Genomic DNA, 27,496 nt, shown 5'->3' with positions numbered 1-27,496 from the left:
CTGAGCCCTATTATATCCTATTTAACACCTTCTAGCTTCTCGAATAGTACAGTGTGTGTATGATTGTGCGCGTTGTATGATTGTGCAATCCTGCACACGCCTTTGTTCTTTCCCGATGATTACCCACAAAGGCGCCGCTGCAGTTGTGCAGAGTCGGAATAGGGGATAATCATGATGCTTAGTGCTGTGGCAACAGTGGGCATGTCCACAATATTTTCTTGCGTGTTGTTGCGCAATCGTCTGCTAGTGTCTTCATAAGGATAGGCCACAGAGAGACTGAGCTACTCTCGTTGGCGAAAGTTTCGTACCTTAAAAGTACGGCTTTTTCTTTCGTCATCCAGCGCCGTACGGTCAGTAAACTTGATTGTGTTGCTACAAATTGACAAGAACGCAATATCGGAGTTCTGGGTGCTTCAGAACTCATCCGGACAGCAGCTGCGCAAGGCCCATCGCTTCTCAAAGCCAAGCATGAGTTCTCTAGTGGCGTCTGTTGCTGATATGAGGTAGGCGTTCAAGGAGTGTCCCTCAGAAGACCTTGCGCAGCAATACATCTCCATTGTATTCTCTCCTACGATTATAATGCACTTCAGATATAGAAATTTTTTTTTCTGCGTCACTTGCGCAACGCGTTGCTGCATTCCTCGACCTATTGGTATGTCTACACCCCTTCGCAATAGCATGTGTCAATAGCATGTGTCAACCACCAAATGCCTTCAAGATAAACAAGGAATGGACATGTTCATGAAGGGATTGCTGCAAACCAAACAAAAATAGTGACAGCAAGTTTCAGCTGTATAGACCTATTTATTCCATGTTTGTAAACAGCTGTAGGTGATGTCTACATACTGGGGAGCCCTTGTAGTGAAGTCGCGGCATGTTAGCTCCGCCCAGCCATGCCAGTCCAAGCTCACTACCGCCCTCTATGATAAAACGACAGCTGGCACAGCAGGTGCAAAAGCTGCCTTTAGGTACCATGAGTCGGGGCACCTCCCGCTTGTATACAAGTGGCGGCTAATCAGGCTAATCTGTCTTATTAGCCTGCAAGAGAGGAAATTGCCGTGGTTACAGTGGTTGTATAGGGGACTCGAAATGAACATACGAGCGATGTCGATGGGGAGCTCTAGCTTCGAGAATCTAATCAAAACGTCAAGTATCTTCACGGTGCAAAGGCGACTCATACGTGAAATGTTGTTGACGTTGCAGCAGTCTAGGTTGCATGTGTACGTTTTTGTAGAGTGATGCTAGAACAACTGACCCAGTTTAGCAGTTTTGAAGGCTTTTAGTACGGTATGAAATTGTGCGAAGTAAAAAATTTACATAGTTACGAACCGTTACATTAAGTGCTTGCTTATTGCAAGTGTGCCAACCAAGTTACTTATACAAACGAAAATGGTGATCTCCATAACACTCTTATATGGAATGCCGCTGCGATAGTGCTTCAACTGCATGCTGTGAATAATGTGGCTATGTAAGTGTCAAGTCTGCGGCTACCTTTGTACATTCTAAACGAGACCATGAAATGCGTACAGCCTATAAACAGACTTGGCAAGTTTCGCGGGTGCTGTTTTTTGCGAGTTGCAACAGAGGTGAAAATGTCGGGAAAAGCACCTAAGACTTCGGCAGCAATTTCGACTATGAAAACCCGGCAGCATTGTTGGCTATGAAAACCGTGAAGAAGTTCCCGCTTATGACAATGCTATTCGTAATGATAACGTGTTTTGAGATAAAAGTGCACTGTTGTTCTTTATGAAAGGGAACACCTGAGCACGTGGCCTGCGCTCTGCAAGGGCAGTCTAGAGCACCATCAACTGTCTGAAGGAAGCGAATTCATTTTCGGCTGCACCGCCCGTTATCAGACCGGCGTGGGAACGTTATTTAGCAGCACTTGTCTAACGGCCATGGCTCGTTCGTTTGTTTTCATATAGATGACGCCAAAAGCCAACATGCTATTTTTAGTTGGTTGATAGCGCTATATGCAATGGCAGCAGAGTGCAGGCCACACACTCGCATGTTCTCTTTCATGAAAAACGACATTGTACATGCTATGCCCCCACACCAGGTTTATTCCAAAAAATTAGTTGCGACACACTACAATGACGCACTTGGCTGAGCTGATCGTTTTGCTAAGTACCCTTAAAACAAACAGAACTGGCGTGAAAGACAAATTCTCCATCATGTTTTGTAGGTGTGGCTAATTTCTTACGACGGTCTTCGTAAACGGAAAACTGGAAAATCAAATTCTATCTTTCCTACGCCTTCCCACCAAATTACCATGACAGCTGGTCAGTTTTTTCTTTTTTGCACAATGACAAACGGCATACGCACCAGCGAAAACGCAGCAGCAACTGCTGTAGGGGCAGCGGTTTTTGCCTGCCACGCGAAACCAAACCACCAAATGCCTGATGACAGTGCCACTACATTTTGACGATGTATGTCCGGTGGCATTCATCAATACCAAGAAAGAGTCCCATGTAACGCTGTTTTATTACACACTGGTTGTTTGTAATGCCGTTTACTCATAACCCATCGCGTGGATTTAGCGTTGTCTTTCCGTTTTCTTTTTAATGCTATGTGTGTGTGTTCATTGACTTATCTTATGTTGTAGGCCCGTGTGCTCAGACTAGGTTGCATGGTAAAGAACCCCAGGTGGTCGAAATTTCCGGAGCCCTCCTCTACAGCATCTCTCATAACCATAGGTGGTTTTGGGGCTGTAAACCCCACATATCAAATAATAAATTCATTGACTTATCCTTTTAAAATATGCTCCTTGCTTTTGCATGTCCTGGAGGCGTGCATTGTTGTGCATTGCATGCTACTGCAAACAGCATACAAACATATAAGTGTCTGCAATCAGCGGAAAAATGAGTACGACAATATACAAAACAAATAGCTCCATCTATAGTATGGCCAGAGAACATCTATGGCTTGGTAACTGAGCGCTCCTTGGCAGCACGTGCTGACCGAAGGAAGCAGAAGAAAAAACATCAAAGTGAAGGGTATCAGGTGAAGGGCAGAAGAGGCGTGCGAGGCATGTGGACTGTTTTTTAACCCACGGAAGGTGGCTGTACACTGCTTTGCGAAGCTTGCCAAGAAATGGATGTGTGAATTTTGCTATCGGGGCTCGTGTGGTGGCACAAATTTACTACAAACACACTCAGCAGCATCTGTGGTTCTGCTGATTTATGTGCTTATGTGCCAATAATTGAGTCCTTGCTTTCATCTATCTGCAGCACCGACAAGCTATGTTAAACAACCATGCTCTCTGGTGCGGGCGCGATGTCGGTGTCTGTTTTAAAACACGTGTATATCTTACTACATTGTTCTGTAAGTGTAGCCATGTTGCAGTCAAGCAATTATATTCCACAGAGAAATAAGAAATGGGGTTGTAGGGCACTTTTGCATGTGCTGGTTACTTCCAAAGGTAGCGATCTTGTTGACGAAGCAAATGTGCATAGGTATGTTCTTTTTTGTTTAAGTAACTGATAAATTTGATTAAAATTATTCCTACTTGTTCCTGGCATTATCAAGGCTGTGATATGAGAATGGTTTCATTTTCGTGCCCAACAGGACATGGTGGATCGAGCTTACATAATCGACGGATGGCGCTATGGATTTTAAATATTCCCTAATAATTGACCAATCTCTGCACTTCTTGAAACGATAGAAAACCGTTTGCGGCACATTGTTGCATTGTAAAGTTCAGCAGGGCAATTAACAGAAAAAGTTATCCCTGTGCGCCAGTAGACATAGAACAAGCCACTATGGCTTAAGCGGCCAGTGAACGCACTAGTCTCTATGGGACTCGATTTGGGATTCAACTACATTTTAACAGTTAGTATGTTTAATATGGGTACATATTAATGAGGTTTGACTAATAGAATACCAAAGGATTGAAGCTTAATTACAGGCATGCAACAGCTTTGCTAATTACCACAGTTTGACGCAATTCCACATTTTGGTGCCGAGCTGCGCCATAACCATGAAATTTACTGAAATTGCACCACGCTGCACTAAAATGCCTGACCAGCCTCATAATTTTTTAGCTGCACTAACTTAGCGATAAATGGAGGCCATGTTGGCCACCTGCAGTTAGGCCTCATCTGCCAATCCAAGCACACGGTCCCTAACTTTAAAACGATAATGCAATATGTATTCATTAGGTCAGGATTCTCTCGAGACGCAATCGATCAGATAAAAACTAACAACTCCATTCGCCCATGGGTCCCCGCTGACTGCACCATGAACGCTTCACGGGACACATGAATTTCCTAGTCAGCGAATGCAGCTAGTAAAGCTAGAAGCGTATTTCGCGTTTCTCGCGTGCTAACAAACTCTACATGCTGCAAATGCTGGCGTTGCTAGCTACCGCGGTGGTTGCCATAGCAACGGCACATTAAACATTTTTCAGTCTTGAAGCTGCGCCGTTTTGGCAATATATATCTGGTTCCGTCGCTAGGCCAACAGGTGCGCGCCCTTGTTACTTGATCTGGTCACCATGCCTTGCAAGAGAGCAGTGAAATTGTGCCCTAAACCTAACCCCATCATGAATAAAACGATGAAGAAGTTCCCGCTTATGACAATGCTATTCGTAATGATAACATGCTATAGCGATTTGTAAATTTTTTGGCCTTGTTCTAACCCATGTAGAATGTTGCTTGAGCTAACCCATGCATGTTGCTTGAGCCACCTTCTTCACAGTACACCACTGCCATGCTGAAAAGTGTATTATTTGGAAGGGGCTTTAAGTACTCCACTAAAAGAAAATATCGAGTACAAAGGAAGTCTTTTTGTCCCACAACAAGAATCGACATCTATCTTTCGTTTCTTTGCTTGCACTATTGCTGTGTACCGGGCACTTGCAGGTCACAAATAACATGCGCTTTATCAGCATGACATAGCTTTGTTGATAGGAAAGTGGCCAGCGCCGAGTTTTCAAGAAAGAAAGGTCAAGCAAGCCAGATGATTAGTGTTGTGGGTTAAAAAGACGCTTTTTCAACTCTGATTTTTTAGAGTGAAGTCAAGGGACACAGCACATTTTGTTCAAATACTTGTGTGTGTGTGTACGCAACATAATTGCGAGCACTGGTATGATCACTGACATCTAAAGGTTTCGAGCAATTATTTGAAGCAGTGTAGGACATTTCTGCAGCCTTAAAAAAAACTAACAAAATGAGCCAGTTTTTTTCGCCACCCCTACACCTCAGTTTGATAACTTTCCTGAATTTTAAGGTTGCCAACCTGCGGATCTACATTTGAATTCTTGGAGTCTGTCAAAGAATTTGACAGGCGCGGAAAATGCTATTGTGGACTTTATCATTGTTTGCTTGGTGGGTTGGTTCCAATACTTTTATTGAAATAGTAGTGCTCATGTTCACTCTCCACGGTTTAGAGGATGTTTAATGGTTCATACATTTTTTTTCTAAATCTAACCCTTTTTTTATACTGCTCAAAATTTGATCTTTCGTGATAAAAAAAGGCGTTTTTTTTCGGTGACCTACTTCAAGTTTGAATTTTAGTGCTTCAACATTAAAATTTTGCTGTTCCAAAAATTGCTCAAATTATATTTCGGCTGTTGCACAACTTATCTTGAGCTTTCCCTTCACTTGCCCCGCCACGGTGGTCTAGTGGCTAAAGTACTCGGCTGCTGATCCGCAGGTCGCGGGTTCGAATCCCGGCTGCGGCGGCTGCATTTCCGATGGAGGCGGAAATGAAGGAGGCCCGTGTGCTCAGATTTGGGTGCACGTTAAAGAACCCCAGGTGGTCTAAATTTCCGGAGCCCTCCACTACGGCGTCTCTCATAATCATATGGTGGTTTTGGGACGTTAAACCCCACATATCAATCAATCTTTCCCTTCACTAGGACATCTGTCAGCCTGTCTGGTGGTTTGAGACATCAAGCCCAGCAATGGTGCAACTGCACAATTTTACTATAATTCTGTTCATGCCTCGCTGCACTCATATAAGGGCAGGTTGTGCTAATACTGCCTAAATTCGCTGTTCCACTTGCCTACACATCAGTGGAGCATTTTATGACCTGAAATATTCAAAACCTATGAACAGTTTTTCCAGGATAGCCGCAAGTAGCCCACTTTTCTCTGCTTTCACCAATGCACTTTTTATTACATACAGTATTAACAATGTAGCCAATGTATGACTGCTGCCACAAATGACAGACATCCACTTTAACCACTACAGGTATAGACTAGGTTGTATGTATATGAAATTTGGATGTGCAAATGTTTATGTGATGATTCCTAAGAAGTCTCATATCTGTATGCTAAACGTAAATACCCACTTGCCTTGCATCCTACACAAAGTGCTGGCGCTTGTCCATGTTATAGCACTTTTTGTGTGTTTTGAATATGAAACTGGCATATTGTGGTGGCAGACGAATGCGCGTAGAAACTGTATTCTTGGCGCTACAGTTGAGACTGGGCCTTTTAGACACAGATGCACCATTAGCTGTAAATAACATCTGAATTTCATCTGAATCTGAATAACATTGAGATACGTGAACATCTGTGCTCATGTATCTGTGAGGAAATGTCATTTAAACTGTCAATGTCATTGTCGATGGGCAAAAGAATGTAATACCCAGTCCAACCAGCATATCGCATTCATGCGACTTCACTGGCAAATGACATTCTTTTGTGCTGAGATTGGTGGCTGCTCTCTGTTGTGCTACTCCAAGTTATTTCCAAGTTCCCAACCAAATTTGCTCCAAAGCACTACTTCTCTCAGTTCCATACCTTCTCGGATACTGAGTTCCTTCTGCTGTAAATCTGTTCTAAAGAAACTTTTGCCTGCTCCAATGGTTGCTCTAAACTGACTAGACTACTCTTTCTTGCAAGTTTCATTAACCGATTTGTTTGACATAGTACAAGTAAGACGTGGCCCAGCATCACCCAGGTTGAGACTTTCTCTGATATACATATATACATTTTTCTCCTCCTAGGGTGCAGGAATTGATAGAGTCTTGGAACTCTTACCGTGATCAAGATGACCCCTCAAAATACTTGCCTTTTAGGCTTGAGCTTTGGGATGTGGAAATGGTGGATACCGCAGATGGCCTTGAAAATTGCATTGAGATTATTAAGGTAAACATCTGCACTTTCATTTCGTTTGGTATGCTCATCTGAGTCTTTGTGTGTTGTATATTTTGCAGAGGTATATTGTCGTTGGCATTAATGCAGTGTGGAAGCCAACTATGGGACTGACACCTGCAAGGTTTGTACTGTCAATATACTCAAGAAGTGTATGGCGAAGTGGATTTTCAGGCTTTATAATATGGAATCTTGAAATTTTGCATAAACTGCCAGTAACCTGTGAAAGCAATGCTTTGAAATGAACATCACAACTGTGAAGACCAGTGCGTTCTTATCACTGCCATTAAATAGTGTGTATTATTCATCAGTGGTTTGAGCTATATGGTTGTAAGCAGCTTTAAAAGTGTGCAGTGTTTCTTCCTCAAAGCCGGATGCAGGTAAACCTTCACCAGTGTGCATGCACTTCAGGTCGTAATTGAGTCTGACAGCTGGTGATCTCACCCTGCCTTCAGAGAACATTGCCAAGGGCATAACAGGGGCTATTTGTTTAGTCGCGGAGGTCATCAGCTGTGGTGCATCGGTCCTCCGGCTGTTTAAAAGTCCTGCCTTGTGATTGTGTGCTCCACTGCTGCAATATTAGTTTTTGCATATGAACTGGTTAAACATTTTATTGCAGTGCTTTGTCATCTTCATTGAAACTGAGGAATACAACTTTATTGTCACCAGCATTGAAACTTACATAATGCTGGCTTCTGTAACCCAGTGAATATGGCATGACCTTTTATATTGCAAAGCTTGTTCTCACTGCTTTATGGCGGCGTGTTTAAGCTTACTCATTCTACTTACCTTTCTTAGGCTGTCCTTGATCCAGTTGGCAGTGTGGGACAATGTGTTTGTCTTGGATATGCTGAAGTTGTCTGAAATCTTGTCAGAAGAGCAATGGGGCCAGTTGTACACGGATGTGTTGGGATCAAATGAAATACTGAAGCTAGGTAAGCAATATATAGTATTGAATGTGAACATGTGTAGTGCCTGTGCCTTTCTATAGTATCTGAACTTTCTCGTGTTTAGGTTTTGGCATTGCTGAAGACCTCAAGTTGCTGGCTGAGACCATCAAGTTCCCAGAAGGGAAGGTTCAGAATATTGTGGACCTGTGCAGCTTTGCAGAAAAGGTGAGGATGCACCGATATCAGATCATTAAATGCACAATATACCATGTAATACGACTGCATTGGGTGGTATGCTCTTGGAAAGTGTTTAGTGTATGCTACTTAGATATTACATTAAAAAAAATTCTTTAGATGAGGCTCTCGCAATTATCTCAGCCAAATAGGGTTGCGTTATATGCAGAAGCAAATTCGATAAGTAACCTGAAGGGGCCCTGAAACACTTTCTTCAGTAACCATGGAATTAATTCACTAGGATATTGCCACACAAATTCAACACTGCAAATATTTTAAGGATCCGTCAAGTACGAGTGGAGTTAAAGATTTGTCTAATGCTCCACTCGCATTCTCTCTTTTCTCGTCCCAAAGAAAGCGCTGGAAGCTAAGCGGGGAGGGATGGGAAGACCAATCAAAAAACATCATGAGCGCCTCGTGACCTTGAGCACTTTTTTCCTTCTTTTTTTTTCTTTGAACACGTGGCTTTTCATTGCGATCCCGTGCGCATGCGTGGACAAATGACGGCTTCCCGCGGCGATTTCTGTAACGACCGGGCGCGCCATGTTCAAATCTGCCAATGGCTGATAGATGGGGTTATTATGAGTGGTTTTTGGTCTTATGGCATGATTTGTCGAGAGAAGAGAAAGCAATATTTAGCTAACTGATAATTTATTGTGAAGTCCAGGCCGCATGCTGCCCTATAATATTTGGCTCGCGTGCTGTCCAGAGCTTCTACTACCGATCGGCAGCATTTTTCGACTATGCTCAAAAAGTGTTGCAGGGCCTCTTAAAGAGCATCAAAAGATCACCTTCCTCTGCATTGTTGTCATCAGCCTCGCAGTTTGTGAGCCCAGTGGGTATTGTCCAATTTCTTGGTAGTGTAATCTTAGGTTATTTGAGAATCAGTGTGAAGGAGGTCTTTAACCTCCTTTCAAAGTGATCATCAAATTACCTCAGTACGAGCACATTGCATTGTGAACCGATTGCTGAAAATTTTTTTCTGGTGTGTTAAGAACAAGAGGCGTTACAAGGATTTGTCACATGCTTTAAGCACTTTCTTCTATAGTCGCAATTAGTGTGCTGGTAGCTACAATGGTGAGGGATGGCAGACACGCAAGAAGCTTATGTCAGCTCGTGTCATGAACTTGAGTGTGCATCATGAAATGCATTTGCTACTTTCTGTGTGATCTCGATAAGTGCTAATGTTGCTACTGTGCGATTTTAGTGTTATATAGAGGCAGTGTCGACACATGGCAACACCCTGTGGCAAGAAGTTCAACCGATGCAAATGTCGCTCTTAATGTGTGCACACTGTCAGTCAATAGCAGGAACCTGTTCTGATGATGCAATGAAGCCAACATGAGCTGCTTCTGAAAGAGTGAAGATGGGCCTCTGCATGTAGAGGGCATTTAAGAGATTGGCAGCTTCGCGTTTCACTTGTATTTTCTACATTTCGTACTTGTCTACAAAATTTGGCTGAGCTGTTCATAGCAGTGTTTGCGGTTCATAGGTTTGGATTTTTCACTAATCCTGAAGGGTTTTTCATTACTTAATATTCAGGTTAAATATATATATATATATATATATATACAGTGATGGAAGTGCTGCTCCGAACAGTGATTTTTGTCAGTAACTTCTCCAAACCTGCAAACAAAAAACAGTGAACTTCAATCGCGTGACCATCCTGCAAGCCTAAAGAAAAATGAGCACTGGCTGTATACTGTCGTATTGACAATGCTACTTGGCCCCGCTGCGGTGGTCTAGTGGCTAAGATACTCGGCTGCTGACCTCCAGGTCGTGGGATCGAATCCAGGCTGCGGCGGCTGCATGTTCGATGTTGGCGGAAGTGTTGTAGGCCCGTGTGCTCAGATTTGGGTGCACAATAAAGAACCCCAGGTGGTCGAAATTTCCGGAGCTCTCCACTATGGCGCCTCTCATAATCATATGGTGGTTTTGGGACGTTCAACCCCACATATCAATCAGTCAAACAACCTGACTTGTACTAACACTGTGGATATATATAGCTGACAAGCATATTATTTTTAATAGTGGGTGATATCAGTTCAGCATTATAATAATTACTAACTGCTGCTGTGATGACTTTGATGTGTCACTGATTACATTTACTACTTTATCAGCTTTGAACTCATTTACTATATCTCAGGAACTGGCATTTAAAGTAAGCTCATTTAGCTTATTTCACTTTAGAAATTTTAAGACCGGCTGTTTTAGGGAAATATAAAAATAACATACACTACTCATACCGATTCTAAACTGCTCTTTTGTTAATAGTTGCAGGTTCCTATAGCTGCTTTTGTAATTTGGCACTCAGCTTTATTGCTTTTGTATGATGTCTACCACAAGTATTGGTAAAATATAGGTAGCTCTTCTTACTTCGTGTTATTTGACCATTCGTCTGCTTAATTATTTGTTTTGTGCAACTTCAAGTTATTATTGCATGTGCATTATATTTGATTAGTATTCATATTTATAAGAAACTTAGATGATGCTTTACACTACAGGAGTTGTTTGAAAAATTTTGCCATCTGCTCCAAAAACATCAGTAGTTCCTTCAAACTAGCACTTTTTTCTGCTCCAAAAACACTTATGGCTGCTCCAAAGCATTATTTTTTTTTGCTCCGTAACCTGCTCCAAAATTCAAAATGCCACTTTCGTCACTGTATATATGTATGTGTGTGATCTTGACCATTTGAGGTGCTTTGTACACAATTCTGTACGCATTGTACGCATTGACTTGGGGCATAGTCTAGCATCCACATCTTTTTCTTCACATATGTTTTCTTCTAGAACTAAGGCTTATGGGAGTGGCGGCCTTGACCACACCTATCATAGGTAAAAGAGAACGATAATCATGGGTGCGCCTGTGGCACATGTTTAGCAGCCGCTTGCAGCAAGCCGTTGTGGCCGGGGTTTGTGTTCTGGAATACTTTTTCAAGTATCTCTGCTCAGCCCAGATTCAAATACAGCACAGTCTTAACGGGACAGTACAGATCAAAATACAGTGAACTCCCTTAAAGACGAACAACATGAATGTGTTTGTTTGGTTTCCCATAGACTCAATGCAAAAAAAGTCTGCTTAAGACTAACCACAAAACAGGCCTCTTCACAGCGACCCACGACGGAACTTTCTGCACAACGAACATTTATAGTCTGGGTGGGGGCATTCAAGTAAACAAGAGAAGGGGAAACAAAAAAAAGCTTCCTGGCACAATTACTCAAAGCAAATCCTAAGAAATGCAGTGTGAAAGGAGGAAGCGAGATAAGTGGAAAAGAAATATCAGCGCAGGAAGCTGGTATCTCCCCCATCCCTAGCTTGTAGGTGGAAAAAGGGCCGGCTTTATCAGCAAAGAAAGCAACAAAAGCATTTGTTCTTTCGTATTCTCCTCGTGTTTTTCAGTTTCCTAACAGGAATACAGTAGAGAACAGAACACAAGAGCTTGGCTTTGGCTACAGGGGGAAAATACAAAAAAAAGTGGGGCAAAAAATCAAACAAATGAGTGATAATGGGTACAAAGATACCATATTTACTTCCGTAAGGAAATCCCCCCCCCCCCTTCTTTTTTTCAGAACAGTTGGGGCTATTAACTACACAGTTTAAAATAGTCACAGGAGTTATAACAGCAAAACTTTTGCATGGTGGCTTTTCTTGTTTTGGCCCGTGAAATGCAGGAGAAATCTTTTTTGTAGCCTGAAGCTCTTTTTGTTTTCTCCCATAACGAAACCGCACGGATCGACGCCGAAGTGTTGTTCAGCCGCTCGGTTCCCATGCTCCAGCGCATGCTCTTTGTAAACAGCCATGTGGCTAGCATACCGGCCAAGCACGCTCTGCACAGCAGGTGTCTTTACTGAGTTCACAATGACAACCCCACAGCAAACTCTCAGCGTCAAATGGTGGTGCACAAACGTTGCGGTAGAGGTTTGTGGGGGCACGACGCTCCGTTGGCGCGGTCGGTGCGATAGCACTTTGCATGGCCTTTGCATGGTTTTTTGCTGCGCGCTTTGTTTTTGCTTTGTTTTTCTGCCTCGTTGCTTGCGTGGCGCTATCAGCAATGAGGTTTCTCTCAATTGAGGGCGCTTTGTCTCGAAGGGTGCTACTTTAAAATTTTGATTGACATCATCCGTACTCTCGCTGCTCGGAATTGTTTAGCATGATTGCGAAACTGTCTTTTACTGCATTGTCATTTTGAGATATAATGGTTCGTTTTAATCGTCAATGGCATGGCTATCATACCAAATTATGATGAACAAATACATTAAATTTTTTTTCAATTTTTCAAGGACCAAGGGGGGGTTATTATGTGAGTGGGCTGATTATGCGAGTAAGTACGGTAGTCGGTACATCATAATCACATGAAACGGAAACCACATATATAGCATTAGCACTCCCATCACAGGACTCAGATGCATTATTGCCGTCACTCAGTGGCTCCTGAGCACTTGTTATGGTCAGTTTGCATAAATTTGCATAGAGGCTGTGCGTGTGGTATCTGTTCCCACTTAAATGCAGCAATTTGTGATGTGCCATTTCGATATGAAAGTGCACGGGAAAGGAAGATCATTTTGCACTTTAAATATAGCGGCGTTGGTCTTTTTTTCTGTGTGTGTGTGTGTGTGTGCGTGTGTCCGTCCGTCCATTCGTCCGTCCGTCCGAGGCTTGTGATCGGGAGTAATGTAAACGAGGATGTTCAGCTGCATGTTGTTTAGGAAAAGTTACTGCTGGCTGAAAATAAGAAAATATCCGAACCTTAAAGAAAAGCTTGCACACTTTCATAAGCAATTTGGCGTATGTTGACTTTGTCAAGTTAGTGATATGCGATGGAGACGTATCCAAAGTGCCAGAAAGCCAGTAATGCCTGTGCCACACGGGCCTAGAAAATGACATTCGTTAGCGAAGGCATTCAGCTCCCGAATGAAATTTTTTTCGGCAGCGCTGCTACACACCCAAAGCAAATGACATTTGACTTGATGATTTCGATTGCAGCACCTTCCTCGTGAGCATTGGGTGAGCAGCAATAAAAAAATTAACAAGCGCTTACAAGCTTCATACACATCAGATAATAAATAAATGTATAAATAAGCATATTACGCTTCCGTTAGATTTCGTTCGTTACTTTGTTTTACGACGTTGCAACTGACCGTGTAGCAACTGAAGCCAAAGCTAGTCATATCCACAGCTTAAAAAAAAAAAAAATGAAGCCTGTCGCATGTATTTTACAGTGTCTACCAGCTGAAGATAAGTTTTTAAGGATAAGTTTAAGTGATTAGTGTAAATAAAATACGCAAAAAGTTTTCTTCTAGTCGAATCAAATGTCGTTTTGTACAATTACTTCATCAGCTGTGCTGTTGAGAGTACGCATTTTTCAGTTGAATGAGTTCTGGCGATGGCATTAAGTGACGAATGACATTTTGGCAAATGACATTTGATCTGAAGGCATTAGGAGGTAAATGCCATTTTTTCTGCCCGTGTGGCACGGGTATTAAACAACCCCTCAGAAGGTGAACATCTAAAAGAATAAATCTTCCATTCTTTAAAGGAAAATTGTGCTTGTCTCTCCCTTTTTCTTTTTTCTAACCCATCAAAGTACGGTTTTGCTACACCTTTATTGTCAAAATGTGATAGTAATTTACTCATGAGCACATTTATTTCAAACCCATGAAATCGAGGAGCAGTTAGATTACTCTAAATACTCTGCTTGAAAGAAAGGTTTTTAGCAGGCTTAGCAAATAAATGCTCTTTCTTATTCCTTTCCTCCCCATTATAAGTACACTTAATTCAGTATTTTTTAAGCAATATATTTGGGTTTACTTTGCATGTTAGCTTATAGCTTATTTGTTTTGGGGGGCACTTCAGATAAGACAAAAAAATTATCGTGGTTCCTTCACGTTTACTGTAGTTTTTGTGGTATTTTACTAGATTACTTTTCCACACCACCAAAAGTATAAGTTAGATTAGTCAAAATACTCTGCTTGAAAGCACAGTTTTTATCAGGCTGAGCCAATAAATGCACTTTCTTGTTCTTTTCCTCCCCATTAAAAAAAGTACACTTAATTCAGTGGTTTACAAACAACATATTTGGCCTTACTTGGCATGTAAACATATGGGTTTTTGGGGACACTTCTGATGAGACGAACAATTGATTGTGGTCCCTTCAAGTTTACTGTAGTTTGTGTTGTATTTTACTAGATTACTTTTCCACAGCACCAAAAAGGGTAAGAAATGGAAACTGGTGGCTATGACACGTTGAAGTCGCTGTGGTGCCAGATGTTGATGTCTGCTGGGATATCTGTAATTCCTTTTTCACAAAAATTTATTACATTGTATTCTAAAGAGCCAGATACTTAAGATGATGAGACGAACAAATGATCGCGGTCCCTTCAAGTTTACTGTAGTTTCTGTTCTAATTTACTAGATTACTTTTTCACACCACCAAAGGAGGCAAGAAATGGAAACTGGTGGCTATGACACGTTGAAATTCCTGCACCAGCTCGCTGTGGTGCTAGATGTTGATGTCTGCTGGGATATCTGCGATTTATTATTCACAAAAATGTATTTCATTCTGTTCTAAAGAGCTAGATACTTAAGATTGTGCATGAATAGTGATGAATAGTGTAGTGTTACTCTGTGCTTGGCACGACCATGCCAGAGGTTCGTAGCAAGCTTCTGCGACCCATTGCCTGCTGGCTAGGTGCTGATCCACGCGTTACTGGCTAGCATAAAGCAGAAAGGATAATGGCTAGCAAGAAGGATAATAAAAAGGCTTAGAGTGTCAGTAAAAGGCTTATTTCAGTAAGCAGCTACAATTCAATGTGATAGTGGTCTTATACCCCTCTCACATGTGGCAACTTAAGTGCACTTTGAGCGGGTGTACTTGCGCTCACAAAGCGTCTTTTTGGCGTTTGGCTGCTGCACAAGAAAACGAAGTGTACATTGGAAATGATGGCAGTGGCAATCGGCGGATTTGTAGGGCAACATATATTTGTTATTCTTGAGCCCGTGTCTCATCGGCAAACGACATAGTCTTCGTGAAAGTAGCACCAGTGGCACGTGCCATCGTAAATGACCAGAGAACGATTCGCCTACACGTGCAAGTGTGCAAAGAAGTAAACACGTCGAATGGAGCCATTGCATAGCATGTGCTGCCACATCCTTCAGGTGGACGAGGCCGCAAAGTGCTCGAGAGCAAAAGTAGTGAGCTTTTTTGCTGTATTATGACTTGCTTTAATATACAGCAGTATTCCTTATTACTAAAACAATGGTTTAAAGATAGTATGAGCGCCGCTTTAGGCAGCATCATATTTCTGTGCAATCCACAGGTACCGAGGCTACACACTTCATTGCAGTGAAGTGAGTTTGGGTAACACATTTGCCGGCAAGTGTACTTCGCAGCGACGATGCAAGTGCACTTCGTAGCGGCAGCGCGCTGCAAATTTGCACGCTGTCGTGTCACTTGCGCATGTCATTTGCGCGTGTGGCAGCACGCAAATGACACTAGTGGCGAAGTGTACTCGCTCGAAGTGCGCTTAAGTTGCCACATGTGTCAGGGGTACTAGTATGAAATTGCATTTCTTGCCAGAGTTCGATGTCTGTTTCTTGTGGGGTAATTTATGAATTTCTGTTATCCAGCTTGTGAAAAGCCAGAGCACAGTTCCAGCTCTAAAGTTCGTTTCTAAAGTTCCAGCTCTCAGCTTGAACTTTCGAACGTCCGTGATGGCTTGGGGTGGTGCGAAAAAAGGAAAACTGCACACAAGCAAAAGGTCATATGAGGACGCCTTTGCCCAGGCATATATGTACTAGGCAAACTGGAAGGTGCCTCATTGTGCGTCTTGGGGAGCGCAGCAGTTCCTTGATTCGCAGGCTGTTCAGGCATCTGGCATTTCACTGCAAGCAATGTAAAGAAGACAACTACAAGCCTTTATATGAGCAAAGATTTCTGTGATGTACAAATATACCGGTGGCACTCAGAGGGAGATAGAGCCTTTCGGTAGTGGGTGAGAGGGGCCATATTGCATTTGTCACCCATCTATTAATGTGCACGAGGCAAAGATAGTATTTCTTGAACAATGTGCGAGCTTATTGCACTGAGTGCTTGTATCTTTAATCTTTTGTATGTCGATTCTTTTGTGTTTATCTGGTTTAACTGCTTTTAAAGGTTTTATCTGAATAAACTTTAGTGCGTTGTCATGCGTCCTCCTTTTTGTTTCCTGCATTTTCGGCGCCACCCCAAGTTATCAAGAAGCAATACCAGCTTACCAGAGTTTTTATTTTACTGAAAAGAATTCAAGACTATCGTGGATCGAAGGTGTGGGTACGGGCAGGAGCCTTAGTAAATCAGCTAGGGTGTTGCTACAATATTAAACAGAAGCTCTCCCCCACCTTCTTGAGGTGCATCTTGGGCAATAGGAGGGGAATTGCAGGATGTCTAAAAGCTGCAACTTATGCTCTGTGCTCATGGCGGTGAAAAGTGTACATAATGGCAAACAGCGCTCACTAGATAGTCATAAAATCCATGGTGGGCGTTGAGCGCTTTCTTACTGCGTGAGTGTAGGGAATGTGCCATAAAAGCCCAACTAGGCTTGTTTCCGCAGTAAAACAGTAGTAGGAAGCTTGGTAGGGTGTGGGCTTTCCTGCACTGGAGGTGGTGTTACGAGCGGGGGTTTCTTACTCTGGGGGTTCCAGGCTTGGACCCATTGGGCTGTTTGGTAGAGCAGTTAACGGGAACTGTAAGCCTGGCTGCATCGGACTGGCAGCTGAACCTGAAAGTTAAGATTATTTTCAGCTGTGATAAGTGTGGATTTGAAATGGGTGCAAGTGTAGTAAAACGGCTCTAGTACAAAGACAATGAGGAGGATGACAGTGTGAAAACACACACATGTGGCATGTTCTGGTATAAAAAATTCGGCTATTTTTCGGGTGTGTAATATTTTTATCTGTATAATTCCTGTTGCTTGTCATCTCTCTTTATCATTAGTGGATAATGGCAATAGCTGAAAGATTAGGGCATGATAGAGGTATTTTAAGACATGAACAGTGTATAAAGTAATGCAGGTATAGTGACCATAAGCAAGTGGCTGCCAGCTCAGTTGCCGAGAAATTGTAACTTGAATGCAATAAATGCAGACAACAGTTCGGACGGAGAGCTGGTTAGATCCAGGAGCCTAAGCTGTATGACTGGTTAGGTGAATGGTGACAAGCCGTCATGAGAAACTTCCCCAGATCAGAAGCGTGAGCTAGACTGTGAACAGTTTTAGCTGAGCACTGTTGCATTTTATGGTATGTTGTCTGAAATCTGCACGCAGAGCACAAGTTTTTTTATCCACATTTGGCAAGCCAGTATGGTCTCGTTGCTTGATTGCAGAGTTTTCTATTTGCGGGGGTACAGATGGTGTGTATTTTCATGCCTGATAGGACTGTTGAGACATTTTTTACTGTAGATGTTTAACTGATTCTTATTCTATGGCAAATGGATATGGTATGTGTTTATAAGAGGTTGCTTAATATATTCTTTTTATTGGAAATGTTTGTGGAAAGTACTAATCTGAGCTACTGGACCTGTCACGTAATTCGCTTTTTACCAGCTGTGTTAGCTTTAGTTATGGTTATTTGTACCCACCACGATGCTCTAATGGCTATGATACTCGACTGACTCCATGTGATCAAAATTTTCAGAGAACTCCACTAAACCATCTCTCGGAAATCATGATAATAATAATTTTAATAATGTTAGTTTCACTTATTTGTATTGGGAAGCAAAGGCATACCAGTGCTGTTGCTTCAACTTGCTCCTTAATTCCCATTTAGTTACGATGTGATTGGCCATCCTTGATGGAACCCAAGGTGCCCAAAGTGCCTGGATACAAGGGTTTGTCAGAGTTGACCCATACACTTCTGGGTCTTCCACTGAACAAGAATGAACAATGCTCAGATTGGGAAAACAGGCCACTGAGACTGTCTCAGATTATATATGCTGGTGAGTATATATTGATTGCAGGACCTTTGATTCAAGACCATCTACTTTTCTGTTTAATTGACCTGGCTGGCCACACTAGACTGGCATGATCCAAACATGCAAGTCAAACAGAGAATTAGGTTTTCTAGTTCAGTTTGCATAACTGTAGCCTTTTTCTTTTTTTATTCCATTTCTTGAACATGAAATCTATTTCATGATTACATATCCATCCAGGCGATTGGCTGACCTTGACAATATGGGTTGTTCCATTCAGTGACGTACGACCAAACATAATTTAAAAAAAATTCACTTGACGTTGCCCATACTCTGTAGTGCAAAATTCGAGCGCTGTCATTTGGGTGCTTTTTTAGCATCGTTAATAATTCAGAGTGTCTACCAATCTGGAAAACACTTGAAAAGTCTTGAAAACTGAGGGCAGTCAGTAAGACTGTCAATGTCGTTGTCAACAACTCAACTTCAGCTCACATCTGTTTCCCGACACATGGACTGACGAGCGCTCGTCGAGTCATGGTCTGTCCATTTGCCTGAATTTTCTTGGTTGCTTGTGTCTTGTAATTCAATGAAATCATTCAAAGTGGCGTGACAAAGATTAGGCTTGAAGAGTGAGAGCGTTTTTAGGCAGCGGCGTCGGTCGGCACCACATTAAAAACACTCAGATCATCGACATCACCACTAGTAGTGTATTGTCGCTCAGGATGATATGCGCCACACTGAATGTGTCACAGTAGAATAACATTCAGGTGAAAAATGTGATTCCATATTGATCAAAAATATCTTCATTTGATTGCTCGGTAAGCATACCTCGAGCTTGAAAATTAATTTCAGTGCCCCTTTAAAGTGCCCTCAGATAAGTGCACTAATATTATTGCTATTTTGTTTGCTAGAGAGTGGCAAGTTATTGTGGGCCAGTCTCTCAGTACATTGGAAGTACCGTAAATACCTGCATCTAATACGAACCCGAATATAATACGAGGCCAAATTTTAGAGGCGCGAAATGAAAAAAAAATTTGTACCCGCGTATAAAACGATGTAAGGAAGATAACCGAAAACACATTTATTGAGCACACATCCGCAATATCAATTGCTGTCGTCTTCAACTGCGCTTTCCTCGGACATTTCCTTGTTGGACAAATTGTCCATTAGGTGCTCGTCTTCTGTGTCATTGAGGGCATTATAGATGCCGCACTTCTTGAAGGATGGACGCACAAGGTCCTCTGGGATGTTTGCCCAAGTGTCCACGATACATTTGCATAGCGTGGCGTTTGATCAGCATTGCCCATTTGTCCCAGCTGAAAGATCTGCGAGCGGCGCATCGTAATCACATGGCGTTGAAATGATATAAGAAGCTTTTCAAAGGCTTCAAGGAGCTTCTGAGAAATGGAGGTTCGCCGGCGCAGGGAAAATCCGGCTCGGCACTTGTGCTTGCTGGCTTTGAAGTCCGAGCTCAACATCCCCTTTTCTCTCACCAGCTTCCTCGCTTTCATCTGCATCAGCTCCATGCTGACTGGCAAGTGCGCTGCTCGCTGCTGTCGAACGAACTCTGTCAGTGAGAGTTCAATCTCTGGGAAGGCCCCCTTCTTTGGTTTACGAAAGCTTTTTCGATTTCCGCTGCACGCAAAAAGCGCTTCTTTCTGTCGTCGCCATCCATGGACACTTCCCTCGGTGACTCCAAACTGTCATCCGGCCGCACTGTTGCCAATTTCCTCGGCAGGTGCGGTGACCTTTCTTTTGAATGCAGCCGAGTACTGGTTTCAGTGCCCTGGCATGTTGCACCTTTGCAAAGTGAGGCACAGAACAACGAGGTACACACGTCCGCCCGTCCGCTGTCCAAGCGCCCAAAACACTCAACAACAAAGAGAGAAATGGCACTCGTGCTCACTTTTAACACGCGAGGGCGTGAAGATAAAAAGCCAAGCCGTAGCCACTCATAGACAAAACGGAGCTGTAGCCATGCGGCATTTACGACACCAAAACTTCATGCACAATTTTGTTTTTTGAGCAAGCTTTCGTTCGGATCCGCTCATAGTACGAAGCGGAAATTTAGAACGCTAATATTTGGAAAAAACCTCGTATTTTACGCGGGTATTTACGGTATGTACTCTATCACCTATAAAGTTTTACAAAAATTTAACTCGTGAACCTTTTTTTCTTCCCATACAGTATTGGATGCTTTCTGCTTGCTTCAAGTTTATGAAGAGCTTTGCAAGAGGGCTGATAATGGAAACATCAACATGGAGCAGCTTCTTGAACAGGCGAAAGATGCTCAGGAAGGAGCTCATCCGCGCCGACGCAGGCGACAAAAGTATAAATCTCAGGTACCCAGGACACATGGTTTCAAAACCAAGACTGGCAAGCGTTAGAATTTTTTTTGCCTGCTACTGCGAGGACTCCACTGCAAAATCATTGGACTGTGTTTTCCTTAGATTTTCTGTGTTGTATGTTCCACGTGAAACATCTCAAGAACATCTAAATTTCTGTTTAAGTTGGCATGGCTGGCCAACACTAGACTGGCATGATTCAAACATGCAGGTCAGACAGAGAAATGGGTTTAATAAAGTCAGTGTATGTTGCTTTGGGGTAAAGTCCGCTGCTTTTCTTATGTTCTAATATTTATTTTTAATAGAAAATGTTCAGCGTGTATATACTCCTCATATTATGCAAGCTCAGATTTGCATGTAAATTGCTGCTATGGAACTTACTAAAAATTCTGTTATCATGCGTGTGCAGTAATACTTGCCTCCTCTCACCCTGAAAATTGACAAAAGCAGCCTCGTTATTTACTGGGCTGCGTTGTATGCTGCCATGAATGAAAAGCTGGGTCTTTTCACTTTTTCTCACACACACTTGGCTAATAGAACAAAGTGTCACTGATGAGTACAAATTTAAGAGTATTTGTGAAGGCTTCTGCCCTTCGATCATACTGTGCCCTAGTAGCAATTCTTAGCTCACCTATGATGAATGAATGCTAAATGAACACTCTATTTTTTGCTGTACGTGTTGATGTTGGGTTCTTCGCGTCAATATGATGTTGGCGCACTAAATGTAGTTGTCGGCACGAAAAAAAAAACTCTTTATAGTGTGGAGTGTTACATATTTGTAGATCAATTGTAACATTCCTTATAGTTTTGTGCGAGGAAATTCTGCCATTATTTGCACTGCACTGCAGGCACTGTCTTGTTTTTTCCCTTCTGACGGGGCATTAGGTGAACACAGCAATTTTCTTACAGTCTGAAGGGCCTTACTTTAACCTGAAGTTTTTTGCACTGTTCTTATGAACAATTATCTTCAGTAGTTTCTTGCTGCATTAATACACTTGATATTAATTGTACAAATACTCGTCATCAGCATTGTTTAGAGGTGGACTGCTAGAGTTGCCTAATGGAGGCTCAAGTTGACAATGCATCTCTCTATTTTTTTAGAGGGAAGCATTAGATAGTATGCCTGTGTACATTGTTAACATTGAAGTGCATACCCCTTCAAGGCTGTAGTTTTCGTGTTCAATATGTGCACCCTAACTGTTGAGAACACGCATTGAGCAGAAGCATTAATGTGCTGGTCAGTTGTTTGTTGCTGCTTGGAAGTATTGTGATATATAGTGCTATAAACTAGTGGATGTTACGAAGTTTTCAGTGTGCGTTTGTGTGACAGGGGTGACAAAATTTGGTGGTGCTCATGGTTTTGTTGTTATTTGAGAAGTCTTTAGGGAGTTAAAATTGTTCATTAGCACCTAGATGTTCTGATGGAATGTAGCTGTGATTACATGTAGACTCCTGGTGCATTCCTTTGTCGTGCCTTTGAGCTGCCTACTAGGCTCACAGGTTTGAGAGATCCATCTCAGTTTCCTCTCCAGGTACATATATTTGCATCTTTCATCTATCCACAGTTATAACTTTGTGCACATAATGTGAAATAAACTGTTCCACTACTGACCTGTTTTTCTTGCTCTTATTCTCAAATCAATGCTGCTTACGTATAGGATGATGTTAAGAAATAGGCACGTGTAGGAAATGGCCAACCTTCATTGCATTCTAGAAGATGAAAGCTTGCTTTAAGGAAAGGCATGCTTTGTTGAACTATGAACTCTTCCTTAATGACATGTCTTCCAAGTGAGCGCTTGTAAACTTGTGGCTAGTTGCTGCCATCAGCATTCATCTTCACATTCACTTGCATTAAATTCATACAGTTCTCTTATCTACAGCCTAAATTATTATATAAAAAAGTCCCTTCCAGTATTTTGTGAATGTGCAGCATTCAATGCATTGAATAGTTATCTTGCGAGTAGAGTCATTTGTGAAGCGTAGTTGCAGACTCTGCTAGCAATACGGCCACTGTGTGCCACTAAGCAACAGGAGCAACGGGAAACATAAAAACAAAAACATACAAATAAGTGAAAAATAAATGCAAGCAGTTTGAGAAACATTAGGTAGCTATGCATTTTGAATGTGAACAGCTGCAAGTATTTTTTCACATTGTTTCAATTCACATCAGCCGTGTGATCTGTCATAGCTCTTCAGGGTGGAAGAGCTGACTAGCATGTCATTACCTTCAATTTATGAGAAAATTCTTTTCACTTGTGCTTCGTTGGATGATTAGTACTGCTAAACTCGTTTCTCCTCAATTGTTTTTTTGTTTTGTTTGGTTTTAGGAACAGCAACATAATGAGGGTGTTGTGGAGGGTTGCGATGTATTGATGGAAAGTGGATTGAATCGGTGCCAGTTATAGTGTGGACAGCTGTTGTTTGCTGTGAAAGTATGTTGCTGAGCTTTTTGTCGGGGTTTCAGGCACAACATTGTGCTTGGTGACGAACTCTTCCGTAACAATTCTTGCTTCAGGTTAGGGTGGTGAGGCATGTGTATGGTAGCAAGCAGCAATTGGTGCAGGCTGGGCTGCATTGCTGTACGTTTCAAGCACACAGCTGCTCATTGCGTAGGATCATTTACAGCTCTGTATAGTGAGCACAATAGTTTGTGTGACCATATGTTTCTTTTTTTATGCACTGAACAATGCAGCTGGTGTTGGCTGTGCCAATTTCATACATGCTAATGTGCACACTGAGAGCGACTGCTGGTGTTACATTTTATAAGACGGCATGAATTGTGAAAGCAGTATTATCATTTTGGCCCCGCCGCGATGGTCTAGTGGCTAAAGTACTCGGCTGCTGACCCACAGGTCGCGGGTTTGAATCCCGGCTGTGGTGGCTGCATTTCCGATGGGGCATGTTGTAGGCCTGTGTGCTCAGATTTGGGTGCTTGTTAAAGAACCCCAGGTGGTCAAAATTTCCGGAGCCCTCCATTTCGGCGTCTCTCATAATCATATGGTGGTTTTGGGACGTTAAATCGCCACATATCAATCAAAGGTATTTGCATTTTGGATTGGTTCTACTGCTTGTTTTCTGGCCGTCAGTTTCCATGTTCCACGAAGAACAGTAAACTGGACCGTGACTATAGAAATGTAAATGCACTACTTTTTTTTCTTGGTAGGTTATGAAGCATGATCAAAAGTACTAGGATATACACAGCTGTTTGTATTTTTCTGACAGTATATGCTAATCAGGAATATATTAGAGAATTCAAAATCTGTGGGACATTCTTTTGATTCATTTTATTTAATAAAGAAATTTTTTATTAAAAGTAACATACCTCTCAATCATCCACAAGGAAAAGTCATGTAGTCTGAAGAATGTATAGAGTTTACTAAGCATGTGACAAAAGCTGACTGTGAACCACATGCAGTGAATCTTCAAATAGATACCCGTTTCAGCTCTTTTTTAACAGCACAGGGCCTGGTAGTAATAGATACAGCAGGGCTCCCACCAGATGGCCTTGAGTCTGCTTTTGCCTGTGATATTTTTATTGCTTCAAGAAGCTGCTGCTGCTTTGAGGCTATGTGATCTGTGTTAAGCTATTGAAGATAAATGGAAATCTGTTTTCCACTAGTGAATATCTCAATTTTTATACTCTAGAGTCATTATGCTAAGGTCTCGATGCACTCTCCTTATGGTTTGTCCCCCTTATGCCCTCCCCTTCTCTTCTTTTTTTTTATCTTGCTATTCCCTCCAGTTATTTGAGCTGGTAACACCACTGCCACCTTGTGCCCAGCAGGTAAATGATGAATGCTGGTCCTGGTTAGCCATTTTGCTAGCCATGTAAGTGTGTCTGTCCATCAGGTAAACGAATTTCAATCTAATGTAGGTGCTACCATGTCAATGTGTTATTCGAGAAATGCAGCTTCTTCGTGACCTGCAGTGGTAGCCTAGCGGCTAAGCTCTTGAAATGCTAAGCTAGCAGTTAAAAGTCCGAGCTGTAATGGCTACATTTGGTTCAATGCAGTATGGTAAAACACCTATGTACATAGGTTTAGATATTCATTGAAGAACCCTGGTTGGTTAGCATTAATTGATGGTCTCCCACTGGAATATGCCTTTGGCATATCAAAATTGCAGAGCTTATTTTTTTAGAGTACCAGTTACACACACACACACACACACACACACACACACACACACACACACACGCACGCACAAACACACACACACACACACACACACACACACACACACACACACACACACACACACACACACACACACAGTTTGCATATCTAGAATATCAGTTTGTTGCAAGATTAAAATTGGATGGATGACAGCATGCAACATGGCTTAGGACTCAAATGTTTGTTGGGCTTAGGAAGTGATTAGGAAGTGATTAGTGATTAGGAAGTGATTAGTGGGGATATTCGTACTCTTACTTACACTCTGAGTACTCACTCAAGTTCCTACTCCTTCTCACACTGAAAGTACTCACTCACGTTCATACTCACTCCTACTCACACTCATGAGTACTCACTCACGTTCATACTTCCTCTTTCTCAAACGCAGAGTACTCACTCACGTTCATATTCACTCCTACTCATACCTATAAGTACTCACGTTCACACTTATACTCACACTCATGAGTATTCACACGTTCACACTTATACTCACACTCATGAGTACTCGCTCACGTTCATACTCTCTCTTTCTCACACGCAGAATACTCACTCATGTTCATACTCACTTATACCCCTGTCACATGTGGCAACTTAAGTGCACTTTGAGCGAGTGTACTTACGCTCACAAAGTGTCATATTGGTGGTTCACTGCCACACGAGAAAGCGAAGTGTACTTTGGAGGTGATGGCACTGGCGATTGACGAATTCAGCACAACGTATATTTGTTAATTTTTGCCCCTGTGTCTCATCGTCGGACCACACTGTCTTCGTGGAAGTAGGACCCGTGGCACATGCCATCTTAAATGACTACAGAGAACAACTCACCTACACATGTGCAAGTGTACCTGGAAGTAAATAACGCAACGGGTGCAGCCATTGCTGTGAATGAGCTGCCGCATCCTCCTAGCAGACATGGCCGCAAACAGCCCGATGGTGAAAGTAGCGAGGTTATTGTTGTATTTTATTACTTGTTTTTATACATAACAGTATCCATTATAACAAAGACAATTGTTTAAATATAGTATGAGGGCTGCTTTAGGCAACAGCGTCTTTTTGTACAAGCCACTGGTACCGGGGATACACACTTCATCGCAGCCGTCGCTGTAAAGTGAGCTTAGGGAATGCACTTTTCGGCAGGTGTACTTTAGAGTGAGTAACACTAAACGTGCTTGTGTGACTTCGGGCAAATGACACTCGGGGCTAAGTGTACTCGCTCAAAGTGCACTTATGGTGCTACGTGTGACAGGTATTGTACTCGTACTCAGAGTACTCGCTGACGTTCATTCTAACTCCTACTCACACTCATGAGTACCCACTCACGTTCAAACTCACGCCAACTCGCACTCTAAGCCCTCACTAACGTTCATACTCATGACTACTCACGCTGATGAGTACTCACTCATTGCGTACTCATGACTACTCACAGTGTAGGCCCTCACTCATGTTCATACTCACGCCAGCTCACACTCATAGACCCTCACTCATGTTCATACTCATGACTACTTGCACTCATGAGTACTCACTCATGTTCGTATTCACGCCTACTCACAGTTATGTTCATACTCACGCCTACTCAAACTAATTGTTCAGGACTCACGGCTACTCACACTCATAGACAAGAACGGGCTGCTGGGCGAGTTGGTAATTCATTTTAACTGAGGTGCATGAAAAATTGAAGTACAAAAGGAAGACATTTGGACGCAGTGCGTCATGTCCAGGTGTCTCCGTACATTTGTTCGTGCACCTCAATTAGGACTCGTAGTTACTCACTTTCGTACTGACGCCTACTCAAGATCATAGGCCCTCACTCACGTCTGCACTCACTCACACTCACACTCATGAGCTCTCACTCGCTGCTAATCACACTCATGAATACTCACTCACATTGATACTAATGAATACTCACATTCATGAGTACTCCCTCATGTTCAAACTCACTTCTACCTACTCACACTTATAAGTACTCAAAAGGATCAAAATGTGGGCCAGTTGGTAATTCATTTTCTTCGTTCAGCGAACTGGGAGCGCAGAGAAAAACACAAAGGACGAAGCGAGGAACCACACAACAAGTGTTGTGTGGTTCCTCGCTTCGTCCTTTGTGTTTTTCTCTGCGCTCCCAGTTCGCTGAACGAAGAAAATTATAAGTACTCACTCACGTTCACACTTGCTTCTACTCAAACTCAAGAGTAGTCACGTTATTACTCGCTCCTACTCACACTCATTCCTACTCACACACATGAATACTCACTCACGTTCATACTCACGGATACTGACACGATGAGTACTCACTCCCATTCAAACTCGATTCTACTCACACTCATGAGTACTCACTCAAATTCGTACTCACTCCTACTCACTCACAACACTCACTCACGTTCATACTCACTCATACTCACACTCACAATACGCACTCAAGTTCATACTCTCTCCTACTCACACTCAGTGTACTCTTTCACGTTCCTACTCACACCTACTCACACTCAGAGTACTCACTCACGTTCATATTCACTCCTGCTCACACTCAGAATACCCATTCACGTTTATACTCACTCTTACTCACACTCATGAGTACTCACTCACATTCATATTCAGTTCTTCTCACACTGAAAGTCTTATTCATACTGATGAGTACTCACGTTCTACTCACTCCTACTCCCACTCATCAGTACTCACACTCATACCCACAGTGTGAGTGAGTGTACTCATGAGTGAATATGCCTAGCTATGATCACAGGTACCGATGAGTACAAATTAAGTGTCCCAGTCGTTATACCTCACTGTGTATGAAAAGCACGCTGTTTTCGCAAA

General features: G+C 42.4%; 1 pseudogene; it reads left to right on the top strand.

Annotated features, from left to right (window-relative positions):
* Nucleotides 1-22,127, top strand: part of LOC142776217 (exonuclease mut-7 homolog) — a 71,307-nt pseudogene extending 49,180 nt beyond the window's left edge.
* The last annotated feature ends 5,369 nt before the right edge of the window (nucleotides 22,128-27,496 follow it).

The sequence above is a fragment of the Rhipicephalus microplus genome, chromosome X (genome assembly GCF_043290135.1).
Source record: "Rhipicephalus microplus isolate Deutch F79 chromosome X, USDA_Rmic, whole genome shotgun sequence".
Taxonomy (NCBI): domain Eukaryota; kingdom Metazoa; phylum Arthropoda; class Arachnida; order Ixodida; family Ixodidae; genus Rhipicephalus; species Rhipicephalus microplus.
This window is presented reverse-complemented; position numbering and strand designations above follow the sequence as displayed.